At 37.3% G+C, this 13,432-nt stretch overlaps 1 protein-coding gene across 2 annotated transcripts in view; it reads right to left on the bottom strand.

Annotated features, from left to right (window-relative positions):
• LOC137254533 (uncharacterized) overlaps positions 1 to 13,432 on the bottom strand; it is a 73,827-nt gene that overhangs the window by 26,193 nt on the left and 34,202 nt on the right. The gene's annotated exons all lie outside the window — the stretch shown is intronic.

Below are 13,432 nucleotides of genomic sequence, written 5' to 3'. Positions count from 1 at the left end.
TCTCACGGGAATGCTCTGAATCATTGAGAGACTTGAGAAGCAGATGTCGTGAAATTTTCGCGCACGTGTAATGTGATAGGCAGATGCCGCCGCTGTTTTTCATTTAACTCATACGGCGAAAGGCTAAGCAGCGACATCTATTTTTGAAAAAGTAGGTTTATTAAAGGCAGCATTGCCAAACTAAAAAGAAGTAATAAACAAATTATCTGGCTCACAAATTGAACCACACTTCTATCTGGATTTATCTGGCTCGAATCGTTGTTGCATTTATATGCAAAACTATTTATTTGGCTCGGGATTTTGCCACCGGATGATGGCTAGTATACAGTTCCACGTCACACGGCGTAGACGTGTTCAAAATGTATGTGAATTAAATATTGTTTTTTGTAGAAAAATATTTTTGAAAAAAAAAAAATTTTTTTTTTCTGTTTTTGTTTTTAATTTAGATTTTTAATTTGTTAATGTTTTTTATATTTGTAAACAGTGCCCTGAATACGGTTACCGTTGAGTAACCGAAATATATCGGTTGAAAAACAAAATTTGTGGTTTTATTCACCCAGGACCTAAAGCCGGAAAAACAAAAATAAAAAAATGAGTATACATATCGCTCATTTACTTCAATAGTGTCATAACTCAAAAAACATAATTTTGCAGGAGAGCCATTCAAAGATTTTAACTGCCATATGTAGCGCATATAATGGCATGCTTTTATTTTTATAGCACGTGGTAAATTTTTAGCGGATCACAAATATTTTTTTATACAACATAGATCATGTTATTGGGTACGTTTATATATTATTAACTCAAAAGTCATGTTTTTTGAGTTATGGAACTATTGAAGTAAATGAGCGATATATGTATAATGATTTCAATATGTCAACGTTTAGGTGGAATACCTGCATATCTTGTTGTTGTATTAACAGTGCTTCGCTCCATCCAGACAAAATGTCATCAAAGTCCTCTAACGGGAGTCCACGGAAACTAGCTGTTTTAACAGGGGCGGACCATAGGGAGATAGGTGTTAGAGGCGTAGGTTTCACATTACAATTGAAAAGATGGTTGGTGTCTTGTGAGGGGACACATGGCATGCAGGACATACATTACGTATGTCGGGGTTGATTCTGGACAAGTCAGAGTTTAACCTGTTATAGTATCCAGAACGAATTTGGGCCAGGGTGACTCGTGTCTACCTTGGTAATGTGATTTCTTCTTCTGCAAGGGTGGGATATGGCATAATAATAATGGGGTTCACCGGGCGCGTGTTGACGAAGGCGTTTACCGATACTGTGTAGATTTGGCTAAGGGCCTGCTTATGCTTGCCTGTATCAAACGGCTGTGTTGGCAGGTGCCGTATTTCGTCATAGTGCTTTAGATGTACCCTTAATCCCCGCGGAGGCGGTGCTAGATCAAGTAGGGTCATAAGGAGAGATCCGGTGGCAGTTCTGATTGCAGCATTTTGACAGGTCTGCAGCCTTTTCCAGTGTGTATTTTTAAGACCAGGCGACTAAACTGGTGATGCGTAGGTCACAACGGCCGGCCAATTGCTTTGTACGTGGTTAGCAACATTTCTTTATCTTTTCCCCATGTGCTGCCAGCAAGCGACTAGAGGATTTTTTTGCGACTTTGTACGTTAGAAACAATCTCGGTGGCATGAGCCTTGAAGGTTAGAGTATTATCGAACGTTACGCCTAAGATCTTTGGGTGACTGATAGTCGGTAGTGTGACACCATCGACGCGTGCGTCCAATATTTGCGACATCTGTTCCTCCCACGTCGTAAACAGGGTGGCCGTGGATTTTGTCGGTGATAATGGCAAGTTGCGCGAGGTGAAGAAACCGGAAAGATCGGGGAAATAACTGTTTATTTTAGAAACTAATTCATCAAATGAAGGGCCAGGTCCTGTAGCCATAATCGTGCAGTCGTCAGCATAGGAAGTGATTGTGATTCCTTCTGGCGGGGAAGGGAGTTTTGATATGTAGAAAATAAACAGAAGCGGAGAAACGACACCACCCTGTGGAACCCCCTGTTTAATTTTTCTGGATATAGAAATTTCGTTTCTACATTGAACCGACGCCTGCTGACCATTCTGATAATTAGCGGTCCATCTTTTTAGACAAGGGAGAAGGTGTGAGCCTTCTATGTCTTGGAGTAGCGTGCCGTGGTTGACTGTGTCAAAAGCTTCTGACAGGTTAAGTGGCACGAGCACCATCCTATGATGAGGTTTTTCCTGGTTTAATCTGAGTATTAATGGCATTGAGCGCGGTGGTGGTGCTGTGCATTTTACAGAAGCCATGTTGGTGCGTGGCTGGGCGAAGATTTGCCATGAAATGAGTGAGCAAAACGGGTTTCAATGTCTTTGTCACTGACGAAAGCAGAGATATCGGTCGATAAGACTCGTCTTCGTTAGCTGTTTTGACAGGCTTTAGGAGCGGAATTATCCTTGCCATTTTCCATTGTTCGGGAATAACGAAGGATTCCAGTGACAGGTTCAAAACTTGTGTGAGGTATTTTATTCCCTCATCGCCAAGGTGTTTAAGCATTGGCATGGCTATTCCGTGGGGGCCTACCGCCTTGGAGGGTTTGATAATGGTGCGGGTGATGGTAATGGGTGGGACGTCGTGTTTATGTTTATGAGCTCGTCTAAAAGCACAACATCTGGTCTTGTCTACAGAAGAATGCATTATAAATTGTCGGCAAAAGCTGCTTGCGCATTTCTTCGAATCAGATAAAGTTTTGTCGCCGAAGGCTATAGATACTTTATCGTTGTGTTTAGTTGGATTAGAACTGTTATTACAACAACAAACTGCCTATCTTCTTTTTTCAAAAAAGCTCTGTTGAAGAACACGCTTTCTCAGATTTGTTTTTACAAATATCCGAAAGAGATTTTGTTGCCTTCAACAGTTTATAATATACCGGCAGCTAAAATGATTTGATCAGAAAAAAATACAAGAGCCACATTCTGCTTATGGCTTAGAAAAGGGCAACATTTCCAGGTTATGATATCGGATCGTATGGTCTGAACAGTCTTAAACGAGTAGAAAAAATAGTAATGCGCCGGACGCCATCGCCGCCGCCGCGCCGATATTTTTGACATTCGGCAACGGCGTGCGAAAAACGACCCAACTATGTACATTAGGGCGGGTAAAATTGTATGGGGAAAAAAAACTTCAGGTGCACATCCAGTTTCTGAATCTATGGGTCATACTGAGTAATAGTGTCAATGGGACCATAGGTCTGAAATGAATTTCGAGCCTCCCTAATTTTGTTAGAAAATATTTTTTTTTAGAAATTTTTATTATTATTTTTGTTAGAAAATATTTTGGGCTATTTAAAATTGAATTTGAAATATGGAAAAGTAAAATATTCTATATATAACTTCCCGTTCATTCAGTTTTATTAATTGTTTAGGTCGGAGACATAATTCCGTATGCAACACCCTATATCCTTTGGCAATCACCGCTTTTAGCACCTCATCCATTTCGTTTGGTTTACATTTGAAATTAACAGCACCTGTCTCATAATCGATCATTTCAATAGTTTTAGCCTTACAAGCCGCCCCATCCCGTGCTATTGAACACTCAAGATCACAAAAATTTAAAGATTTATGCCGAGAAGCTCGCGAGATTTGCGAGTACTTCGAGACACGAGAATCTCGCGAGAAGTCGACTTCTTGATTTCGTGGGTCTCGAAAATCCCGCTTGTGTTCGAGAAGAAATCGTAAACTCTTAAACAAAAGTTCTGCACTTAACTACGTACATGGCGTATGAATAATTTTTGCTGACATACGAAATTTGTCGCACCACCCAGTGGCGCACGTGAAATTGAAAAAAAAAAATATTTTATTTAAAATTCTTAGTTTGTGTCACATTTTCTACAATTTCACTCCCATCAATTTTTCATAACGCGCTTAAAGAAATATAACATCAAAAATTTAATCAGCCCAATTCTAAACGAAAATTCCGTGCGAGTTTTCTCCCTTCTCCCATTCCTCGTATTCTAAATAAAAATTCCTTGTGAGCTTTTACACTTCTCCCTTTCCTCCTATTCTGAACAATGTTCGAAAAAGCGGAAACCGGTTATGGGAGAAAAGTAGGTATTATGAATGTGAGGGAGAGGGAGATTTCTTTGCCATTTCATAGGAGTTTTTTCACTTTCTAAATTAAAGGGAATGCATCAAAATAGTTAAAGGAAATTCGTTCTTTTAAGAAAGAACACTTATTTGTACAAATTTGTGCTAAAATATGTATGCACATTCTACCACAATATTCTCACTGTTAATACAACAACAACTACAACCACAATATTCTTTATTTTAAGTCGAAAAGTATATCATAAGCAACGGTAGAGCTCTTGGTATACAAATTTGATGTAGCCATCCAGAAATTGCGCAAGGATTTTTTAATAAGGCTTAAATAGATTTTGGCATATGATGAAGGACGAATTCAACTCAACTTGGCCGCCAGAAAATTGCTTTGCTGAATGAAAGCAGGCAACTCCGGAAGATTTGTGTTATGCGGCCGTCTTCTTATGTTCCGCTGTTGATGTTGCTGTGGCACCAATTCATTACTCATTTCAGTGAATACCACATGAAATGCAATAAATACTGTGCAATGTTTATATTTTATTTCTTAATTTCCAACAAATTTGCAACAATAATTAAACTTTTAAATTTTTTAAACAAAATAAGAAATGTGCAACGAAATTTCAATTGACAAAACAGCTGACTTCGAAAACTCGAAATTCCTATTCCCCAATTATTGTTCTCCCTAGGAGAACAGAATTGGAGGAATTTTTCCGCGGGAATAAAAAAATCCGCGAGAACAAAATTCCGCGAGAATATTTAGAATTGGTCTGATTAACTTCATAAAATGGTAAATGCAAAAAACTGCTAACAAGCTAAACAATCAATAACTCACCTACTTAGCCAAAACATTTCAAAACAAAAACTAATAATTGTGAATAAATAAGTGAAGTGCATATGCATGCGTCACATCTTAATTGAATACAACCAAATTTTTTTTTTTTAATCGCAATTATAAACATTTATTTGTAATTATTTGCAATTAATTTCATAGCCATTTATTTATAAAATTTCGAACATTTGCATTATTTATAGTTATATATATAGTCGGATAATAGAGGTTATTAGGGAATATCCTAGCTGATACCACAGCACAAAGTCGTCCAAACACAACCCCCGGTCCACCCGAATCTCCATAACATGTATTAGCTCCATGCGTTGCAGCACAAATCATTGATTCTGTTAAAGTTATGCCTGCCATCGCATAACCACGTGCACATGTCTCCTTCTGCATTACAAAATAGATAGCAGTTTTCAGTATAGATGAAATTTGAATATCGCCTGTAGTCGAACCCCATCCACTAACTCGCATTGCCTGTCCCGTCCGTAGGCGTAATGTAGTATGGCAAAGTGGTATTTCTTTTATTTTACGAGTCTTGGGGAAGGGTTCACTCAATTTAATCACCGCTATATCCATATCATATGCTCCGCAAATATATTCAGGTGGAAAATGTACATCCTGCACATAGCGCAATTCTCCTTCAAAGCTTAAATGACGTAAATCAGACACACCAGCTGCAACAGTGATGTCATTCTTGTCTAAATTTATTACGCAATGCGCAGCTGTAAGCACCGTATCCATACTGATCAAACTACCAACGCAACGATAAGCCCTGGTATCATTTATTGATACCAAATGTGGGCTAAGCTCTATAACCCAATCATTGCCACCCATAACGCGATATTGCGAATGTGCATTAGTCAAAAAGTAGTTAAGGACGACAAAAAGGATGGCGAAAGAATTGCGTGAATTCATTTTAGTGTAAAACTTTCAGTCGATTGTTAAGTTTAAAGTGAAGCAAGTTAAATTTTCTGGCCGCTATTTATACAAAATTTTGCTTTGTGAATAAAAAACAAACAAAAGCCTTTTCCTCTAGATCTCAGAAATAAGAATATGTACTTTTAGTCAAGGTTAAATGAATTGAAGTAAATGCTAATTATTTTATTCATTCGGCGCCTTATAGCTTGAGGAAGTTTTTGGGCAAATTACCTCGTAAAATTTCAATTGAACAAACAGCTTTTACTCGATCTAAAGAAAATTTCCTTGTAATTGTTTATTTTTATATAAGTAAGCATTTGCAGAATTGAGAGAAAAGTGCAAAAGGTATACTTAATTAGTTCTATCTGTTTTCAACCTGCTAATTAGTTCTATTGTATTATTCTGCCACTAAAATTGGAGCAACAACACTGCTCCAAGCTCGAAGCAGTAGTAGTGTATGTCGTTTTTCCAAAAAAAATTAGATACAGAGTATGACGTGTGCTTTTGCGTACATCGAAACACTTGAATAAATAAATTAAAGTAGAGACTAGCGACAATAAGAGAATATGTTGTGTGTCGCAACACGTGTTAAATAAAATACTAAGGAGCTACAAAAATTCAATTCAAACAAGTAGGGAAGGCTAAGTTCGGGTGTAACCGAACATTACATACTCAGCTGAGAGCTTTGGAGACAAAATAAGGGAAAATCGCCATGTAGGAAAATTAACCTAGGGTGACTCCAGAAAGTGTTTGTACGATATGGGTATCAAATTCAAGGAGTTAATGAAGACGTATATGTGAAGACGTTTTCGAGATATCGACCAAAATGTCGACCCGGGTGATCCAGAACATCATCTGTCGGGTACCGCTAATTTATTTATATATGCAATACCACGAACAGTATTCCTCGCATGATTGCAAGTGCTTTTGATTACGCCCTGCAGAACTTTTTAATTTTCTTCTACTTAATATGGTAGGTGTCACACCCATTTGCGACAGAAAACCAATCCAATCACCATGTTTCATCCCTCTTTTCATATTTGGTATAGAATTATGGCACTTTTTAAATTTTTCTAATTTTTCGATATCCAAAAAGTGGGCGTTCGCCCATTTTTAATACCAAGATAAAGTGAGTTCAGATAAGTACGTGAACTAAGTTCAGTAAAGATATATCGATTTTTGCTCAAGTTATCGTGTTAAAAGCCGAGCGGAAAGACAGACGGTCGACTGTGTATAAAAACTGGGCGTGGCTTCAACCGATTTCGCCAATTTTCACAGAAAACAGTTATCGTCATAGAAGCCATGCCCTTACCTAATTATTTACATGGATTTGTAAATTTTTGTTCGACTTATTGCATTAAAAGTATTCTAGACAAATTAATTGAAAAAGGGCGGAGCTACGCCCATTTTGAATTTTTCTTTAATTTTTGTATTTTGTTGCACAATATCATAACTGGAGTTGAATGTTGACATAATTTACTTATTTACTGTAAAGATATTAAATTTTTTGTTAAAATTTGACTTAAACAATTTTTTTTTTTAAGTAGGCGTGTTCGTCATCCGATTTTGCAAATTTTTATTTGGCACATATATAGTAATAGGGGTAATATTCCTGCCAAATTTCATCATGATATCTTTAACGACTGCAAAATTAAAGCTTGCAAAACTTTTAAATTACCTTCTTTTAAAAGTGGGCGGTGCCACGCCCATTGTCCAAGATTTTACTAATTTTCTATTCTGCGTCATAAGGTCAACCCACCTACCAAGTTTCATCGCTCTATCTGTCTTTGGTAATGAATTATCGCACTTTTTAGTTTTTTCGAAATTTTCAATATCGAAAAAGTGGGCGTGGTTATAGTCCGATTTCGTTAATTTTAAATAGCGATCTGTGATGAGTGCCCAGGAACCTACATACCAAATTTTATCATGATACCTCAAAATTTACTCAATTTATTGTGTTTACGGACGGACGGATGGACGGACATGGCTAAATGAATCTCTTTTTTCGCCTAGATCATTTTGATATACAGAAGTGTATATCTATCACGATTAGTTTATGCCGTTACAGGGTACCGTTATGCGAACAAAATTAATATACTCTGTGAGCTCTGCTCAGCTGAGTATAATAATAAGCCCACAATTTTAAAGCTATCCACGAGCAACTTGGCCTGAGCCTCGAAGTTAAATCCATTTAAACTGGCAACCACCTTGGCCATATCTAAAGTTCTTTTACCAAAATTAAGGGAACGAATGTTGTTATATATCTGCGAATGTTATTATATATCGACATATGCCAAGCCAATATAGTGAAAAAAGTCTTCTGGCTCCTGCAAGTTACATACTGTGCAAAGTGGAGATGATATTTTTTAATAGATTCTTGCATTTAGATTCAACAAAACTGCCCGTGCCCGGAGAATCAGACTGATTGCATACGCACTGTGATCATCAGTGAAATACAAACTCTCCAACGGCACTAGGGTCGGATAGAGGTCGTGGGTAGTAGACTACCGAGCCATTTCGAGGCACCTATTTGTATTATACTCAGCTAAGCGTTCTAAGAGCGAGGACGTGAAGTGGCAGTCTCTTCTGATAGAATACGCAGAAGTCTATCATGTGATAGACTAAAGCAACGAGCGATATAGAGCATGTGCAGCCGAAGCGTATGTAAATACACTGAAAGAAAATGAATGGTAAAATCAACCGAACTACGGGTCAATTCAACCGAAATTTCTGTCAATTTTTATCCATCGCAACAATATGTTGAATCAACTGCGCACAAATCGTTGATTGGTAATTGACCGTCTTAGTAGTCATATGAACAAAAAAAGTTGTTGCGACAGCTTTGTATGAAAGTACCTATGTTGCCATATAAATAAATAAATGTAAGGTGCGATAACCTCCGAAGAGATTTTAGGCCGAATTTGTCTTCCAATTTGAGTCGTGCTCCTTTTTTAATTTTTCTTACAAATTGGCGGGACGGGACCTACTTGTTTTATGCCGACTCCGAACGACATCTGCAAGGCATATGAGTTTTCACTGAGAGCATTTCATGGCAGAAATACACTCGGAGTGCTTGCCGAACACTGTCGAGGGGCGACCTCGCTTAGAAAATTGTCTTCTAATTGAAAAAGCTTGTTTCTAAAATTTTGATGTTGCTTTGCCCGGGGTGTGAACCCAGGGTGTTCTGTGTGGTAGGCCAAGCACGCTACCATCACACCACGGCGCACAGTGTTTCGTGTAGAACAAGCTAGCTGGACAAAATTATTTTATGAGATTTTCCGTTTCATATGCAGTCATTTATTACAACTACATAATTTTTTTCAGCCATATGTTCTTTTTTTTATTTTTTTCCAAAATTTTACTTCATATGCATACATTTGCTTATTTCATATACAGTAACTCATGTGAATAAGTGACATAGATCCAAAAAAATTTAAAGGACTTAAGAATATTACTTTATTGTACTCAAATTGAATGGACTACAAATCTCAATACTTTAAAAAATTTTAAAAATTCGGAAAAAAAATTAAAATTTTTTATGAAAATTCGAAAAAAATTGTCAAACAGTTTTTAAATATAATTTAGTTTTTGTTAGTGATCGTGACAAATTTTCGTATGGGAAATTAGTTAAAATAAATTTGAGAAAGCGAAAATTGTAAGAATTGTCGAAAAAGGGGTGTCTATTTATTTATGTGAGTGACTGTACATATATACATACATATTTTGTATTTATTTGAGTATTTATCCTGGCACTACAATTTTTACAAAATTATTTTATAGTACCAGTCAGGAATGTAAAAGTGAATTACAATAATAATAATAATAATGTAAATAATTAAATTAATTATGTGAAAATTACTTATTACAAAAACTTAAAAGTAAAGTATCATACAAAGTAGAAAAGACAATAGATTTAAATTAAATAAAACCTGATCCAACAAAAAGTTATAGGGTAGGTTATCTTTTATAATTATGTTATTATTCGCTATCATCACTTTCATTCGATGAGTCACTTGTGGAATAGTTATGAGCATCAGCAACACTACTGTGAATGCTTGAAACAACTGGGGTATTCATTGACTCCTCAATATTATCGGGGGACAGTAAATTTAAGACTTCTGAGGTCAGACTTTTAAATTTTTTCTTAGGTATCTCCCTAAAACTGGTAACTAAAGGATCCGATGTTATAAGCAACATATTCATAAGATCTCTATTCGTGGATTCACGTGACTGCTTTTGTGTGTTATCATCCCTGAATTGTCTCAAATCTTTGTTACGGGCTTCCTGTGCTTCCTCAGAAAGTTGACCAATAGGTAAAATTGCTGATTTTGTAATATCAGTACTATGCACTAAGATTTTATGAACTGTAACAGGCATATTAAATCATGGATAGAGATCTATGTAATGTTTTTTAGTATCGACCGCAAAATTTTCAAATATTTGGATATTTATATTGTACCCAGATGCTAATGCGCGAAGGAGAGTGTCGAATTTTTTGATAAGCGTTACATCCAATCCCGTTATCTCAACACTAGCCTCATAATTTTCGAAAAACCTACGAGCAGTGTTGCCGTTATTGGTATTGCCGAAACCTAGTTTTGGTTTATCTACTATCAATCCAAGTACACTTTTAAATTTATTCTGGATTTCGTTGGAACGTAGCTTTGCAACTTTTTTACTTCGAGGCGATAACTTATGTGAAGCAAGCATTCAAAACATGTTATACGTACATGGAGAGTAGACAAACCAAAACCAAGATTATCTCAGTTAGACGTAAAGTCCCGTAACTCATTATTCATATCTTTTGGAGTGGCATCACAAATATAACACTTTCGTGTGGAAGAAGTTTCAGTCAAAGCATTGCAAACTTTTCCGTCAATCATTGTTAGAAGCATATTGTGATTTACGGAAACTTCGTATTCTTCGAGCATGGTCTTTATTGGCAACAACGCATTTATTTCCTCTAAAACTTTGTTCGTTTCAAAAACAATAAAATCTTTTGTTTCTTTAGAAAAAATAAATTTAATTGGACGACAATACATGGTAGAAGAAGGTCGAGTATCCTGCCAAACAATGTTACCTTTTTCATCCTGTAATTGAAGAGGAACGAAAGAAAATATAAACAAAAACTCATCAGTGTCAGAACTGCATGTAAACTTTTGCTTATATGTGCTATGGCCAGAGCTTCCATCGCAACCCCACTTTCTGATTAAAGTATACGTCAAGTTTGTAGGTAATAAACTAACAAAGACTTCTTGATTTGCTAAAACTAAATGTTCAACAGTTTTATCTAATACGGACTGGACTTTAATTTCCGCACGTGTTTCACCCACATCTATTTCATTTGGATAGCATTCTGCCTTAGCTTTTCTTAGACTATAAAATGATGGATAAACCTTATGGCCTGCCTTGATGCTCCACTTCCGAGTCGTTTTGTACCCATGAGTCGTCGACTTGCTATCTACGTAGTATGCTAAAGCTTCTACATTGCTCAAGCATCTTGCATCTGGCTCACATGTCATCTTTTTGCCGGATATTTGAGTGGTTTCCTGTAATTTTTTTATAATGTTAGCAACATTTCTGTTGCCGGACATACGCGTTGATACTTCTGCCGCATAAAGTAACTCACTAGGACTTCTAGATTGCAAGCGGTCATCCACTCGATGCCGTTTGGTTTTTTCACTGCAGCTAACAAAGTCCTTCTTTCGTCTTCCGGGGCCGGGGTTACCTGAAGAAGTGGTTGGTTGGTATGATGGCAACTTTGAATCCACCGTTATTGTAAATGTGAAGTCTGGATCCGGAAGCCACTCCGAGTTTTTATTCAAAAATCGCTCCTTATGTCTTCCAGAAGTGTTCCACTTTTGATCCAGCTTCGACGAATGTGCCGATATTTGTAAGCTTAAACTTTTTATCGAATACTCGGCTGCTTCGCTTTAATCGTACATAAGTACAACAAAACTAAATAATTCTTTATATCTGGTTTCCTTCGAATGTTGAACTCAAATGTCAAAAAACTCCGTTCTTGGTACGGTTATAACTAAACTGCTTTGTGTTGTTGATTTTCCGACAGGGTGAAGAGTTGATGATTGTTGTGCCGCCATCTTAAGTGTCGTTGATCGTTCTGGTTTGTTATCAGTTGTGCAGTATTTATATTACATTCAGGTATTGGCGTAGATGCCCAAATGGGGTTGTTTTGTGTAGCGTTCCTGTGTGGTTATACCTGTATTAGGATTGCTTTGTATGTACCTGTTTTTATGCCTTGGTGACTGGTGCGGTGGGTTGTGGCAGGTTGAAGTCAGTGATCTTCGCCTTTTTGCTTTTGGTGTGCTCTTGTTGACCTTGCGCGTTTATTTTTGTGTGTTTTATGGCTACGTGTTTGTTCCCTGTAGCTGGGAATTGGTTTTGCCGTTTGTGGATCAGCTTTAAAGGTTCAAATATCTCGTCGGAGCTGGTACGTACATACATCATATTTTATATGTAGAGAAAACTAAAAAAACTAAAAAAAAAAAAAATTAAAAATAGATGTGCAAAGAATTCGCAATGTTTTTTTCTTTCGACTATTAGATAATACTTGCGACTATAACATATGTAAAATTTAGCCCGGATGTCCGCGGATGTACGTAACTTTTTTTTCCCTAAAGTTAAAAATATAGAGAAAAAATGCCTTTTCTTCTTAATAACGGATTGCTAAATATATTGAAAATACTCAAATTGCGAAAGATTTACTATTAAAAAATTTTACTTACCTTCGAGCTTAGAATATTATTATATATATATATATAAAAGTGTACACATAAAAGAAATATGAAGTTTAATATTCAACAAGAATTTTGCAGATTAACCAATGCATTTTACGGCCGGCCACTCCTGCCTTCTTACTTCAATTACTCAATATATATGAGCAAAAATATCAAAAAAAAAAAGCAAAAATCCCGTTATTTTGTTTGTTTTCTTTCATTTCTCATTACACTTTTCTTGGAATAAGAACTTCCCTCACTAGGGTAGGCACCTTGTCGTTGGTGTGAGGGCTTAGCCGAACTCCATAGCGCCCGACTATGAGGCGGAGCTGGTTAGGACTGACATCTACGCCGTTTCGCCTCATACGAGGGCGGCGGGATGTCGGTGACCAAGAACTACCAACCCCCTAATCTAGGGTGTTATGCGGGCCGTGCCAGGGGATAAATTCGGCTGTATTCGAACGGAGCCTTCCCGATACCGGGCCACCTCGGGAAGTATTAATGGCCTTACCACAGCAAGGGGCGCTGCTGTGGCGGACGGTTCTTTCCCCGTATATAATACTGGACCGCTGAGCCCGCCTTGTCGGGCAGGTGGTCGTACGACCAAGATGAACGACTCATTAGCTGACTGTAATAAGGACGATGTAAAGAGGAGGACTGAGTCGCAATCCAAGGACGACAAATACGAATTAAGCGATGCGTCGGACTCGGGGAGCGAGAGTAGTGCTGATTCAATGAACTCCGTGTTGGAGAAGCACACAAATGAAAACGGAGTAGAAGAGTGGAGAAGGGTACGGAGCAGAGGAAGTAAAAGAGCTCTCTCGCAGTACCGTGCAGCACTAAGAATTGTTCAACG

The sequence above is a fragment of the Eurosta solidaginis genome, chromosome 1 (assembly GCF_040869045.1).
Source record: "Eurosta solidaginis isolate ZX-2024a chromosome 1, ASM4086904v1, whole genome shotgun sequence".
Lineage (NCBI taxonomy): Eukaryota > Metazoa > Arthropoda > Insecta > Diptera > Tephritidae > Eurosta > Eurosta solidaginis.
The sequence above is the reverse complement of the archived record's forward strand: the minus strand, read 5'-3'. Positions and strand labels throughout refer to the sequence as shown.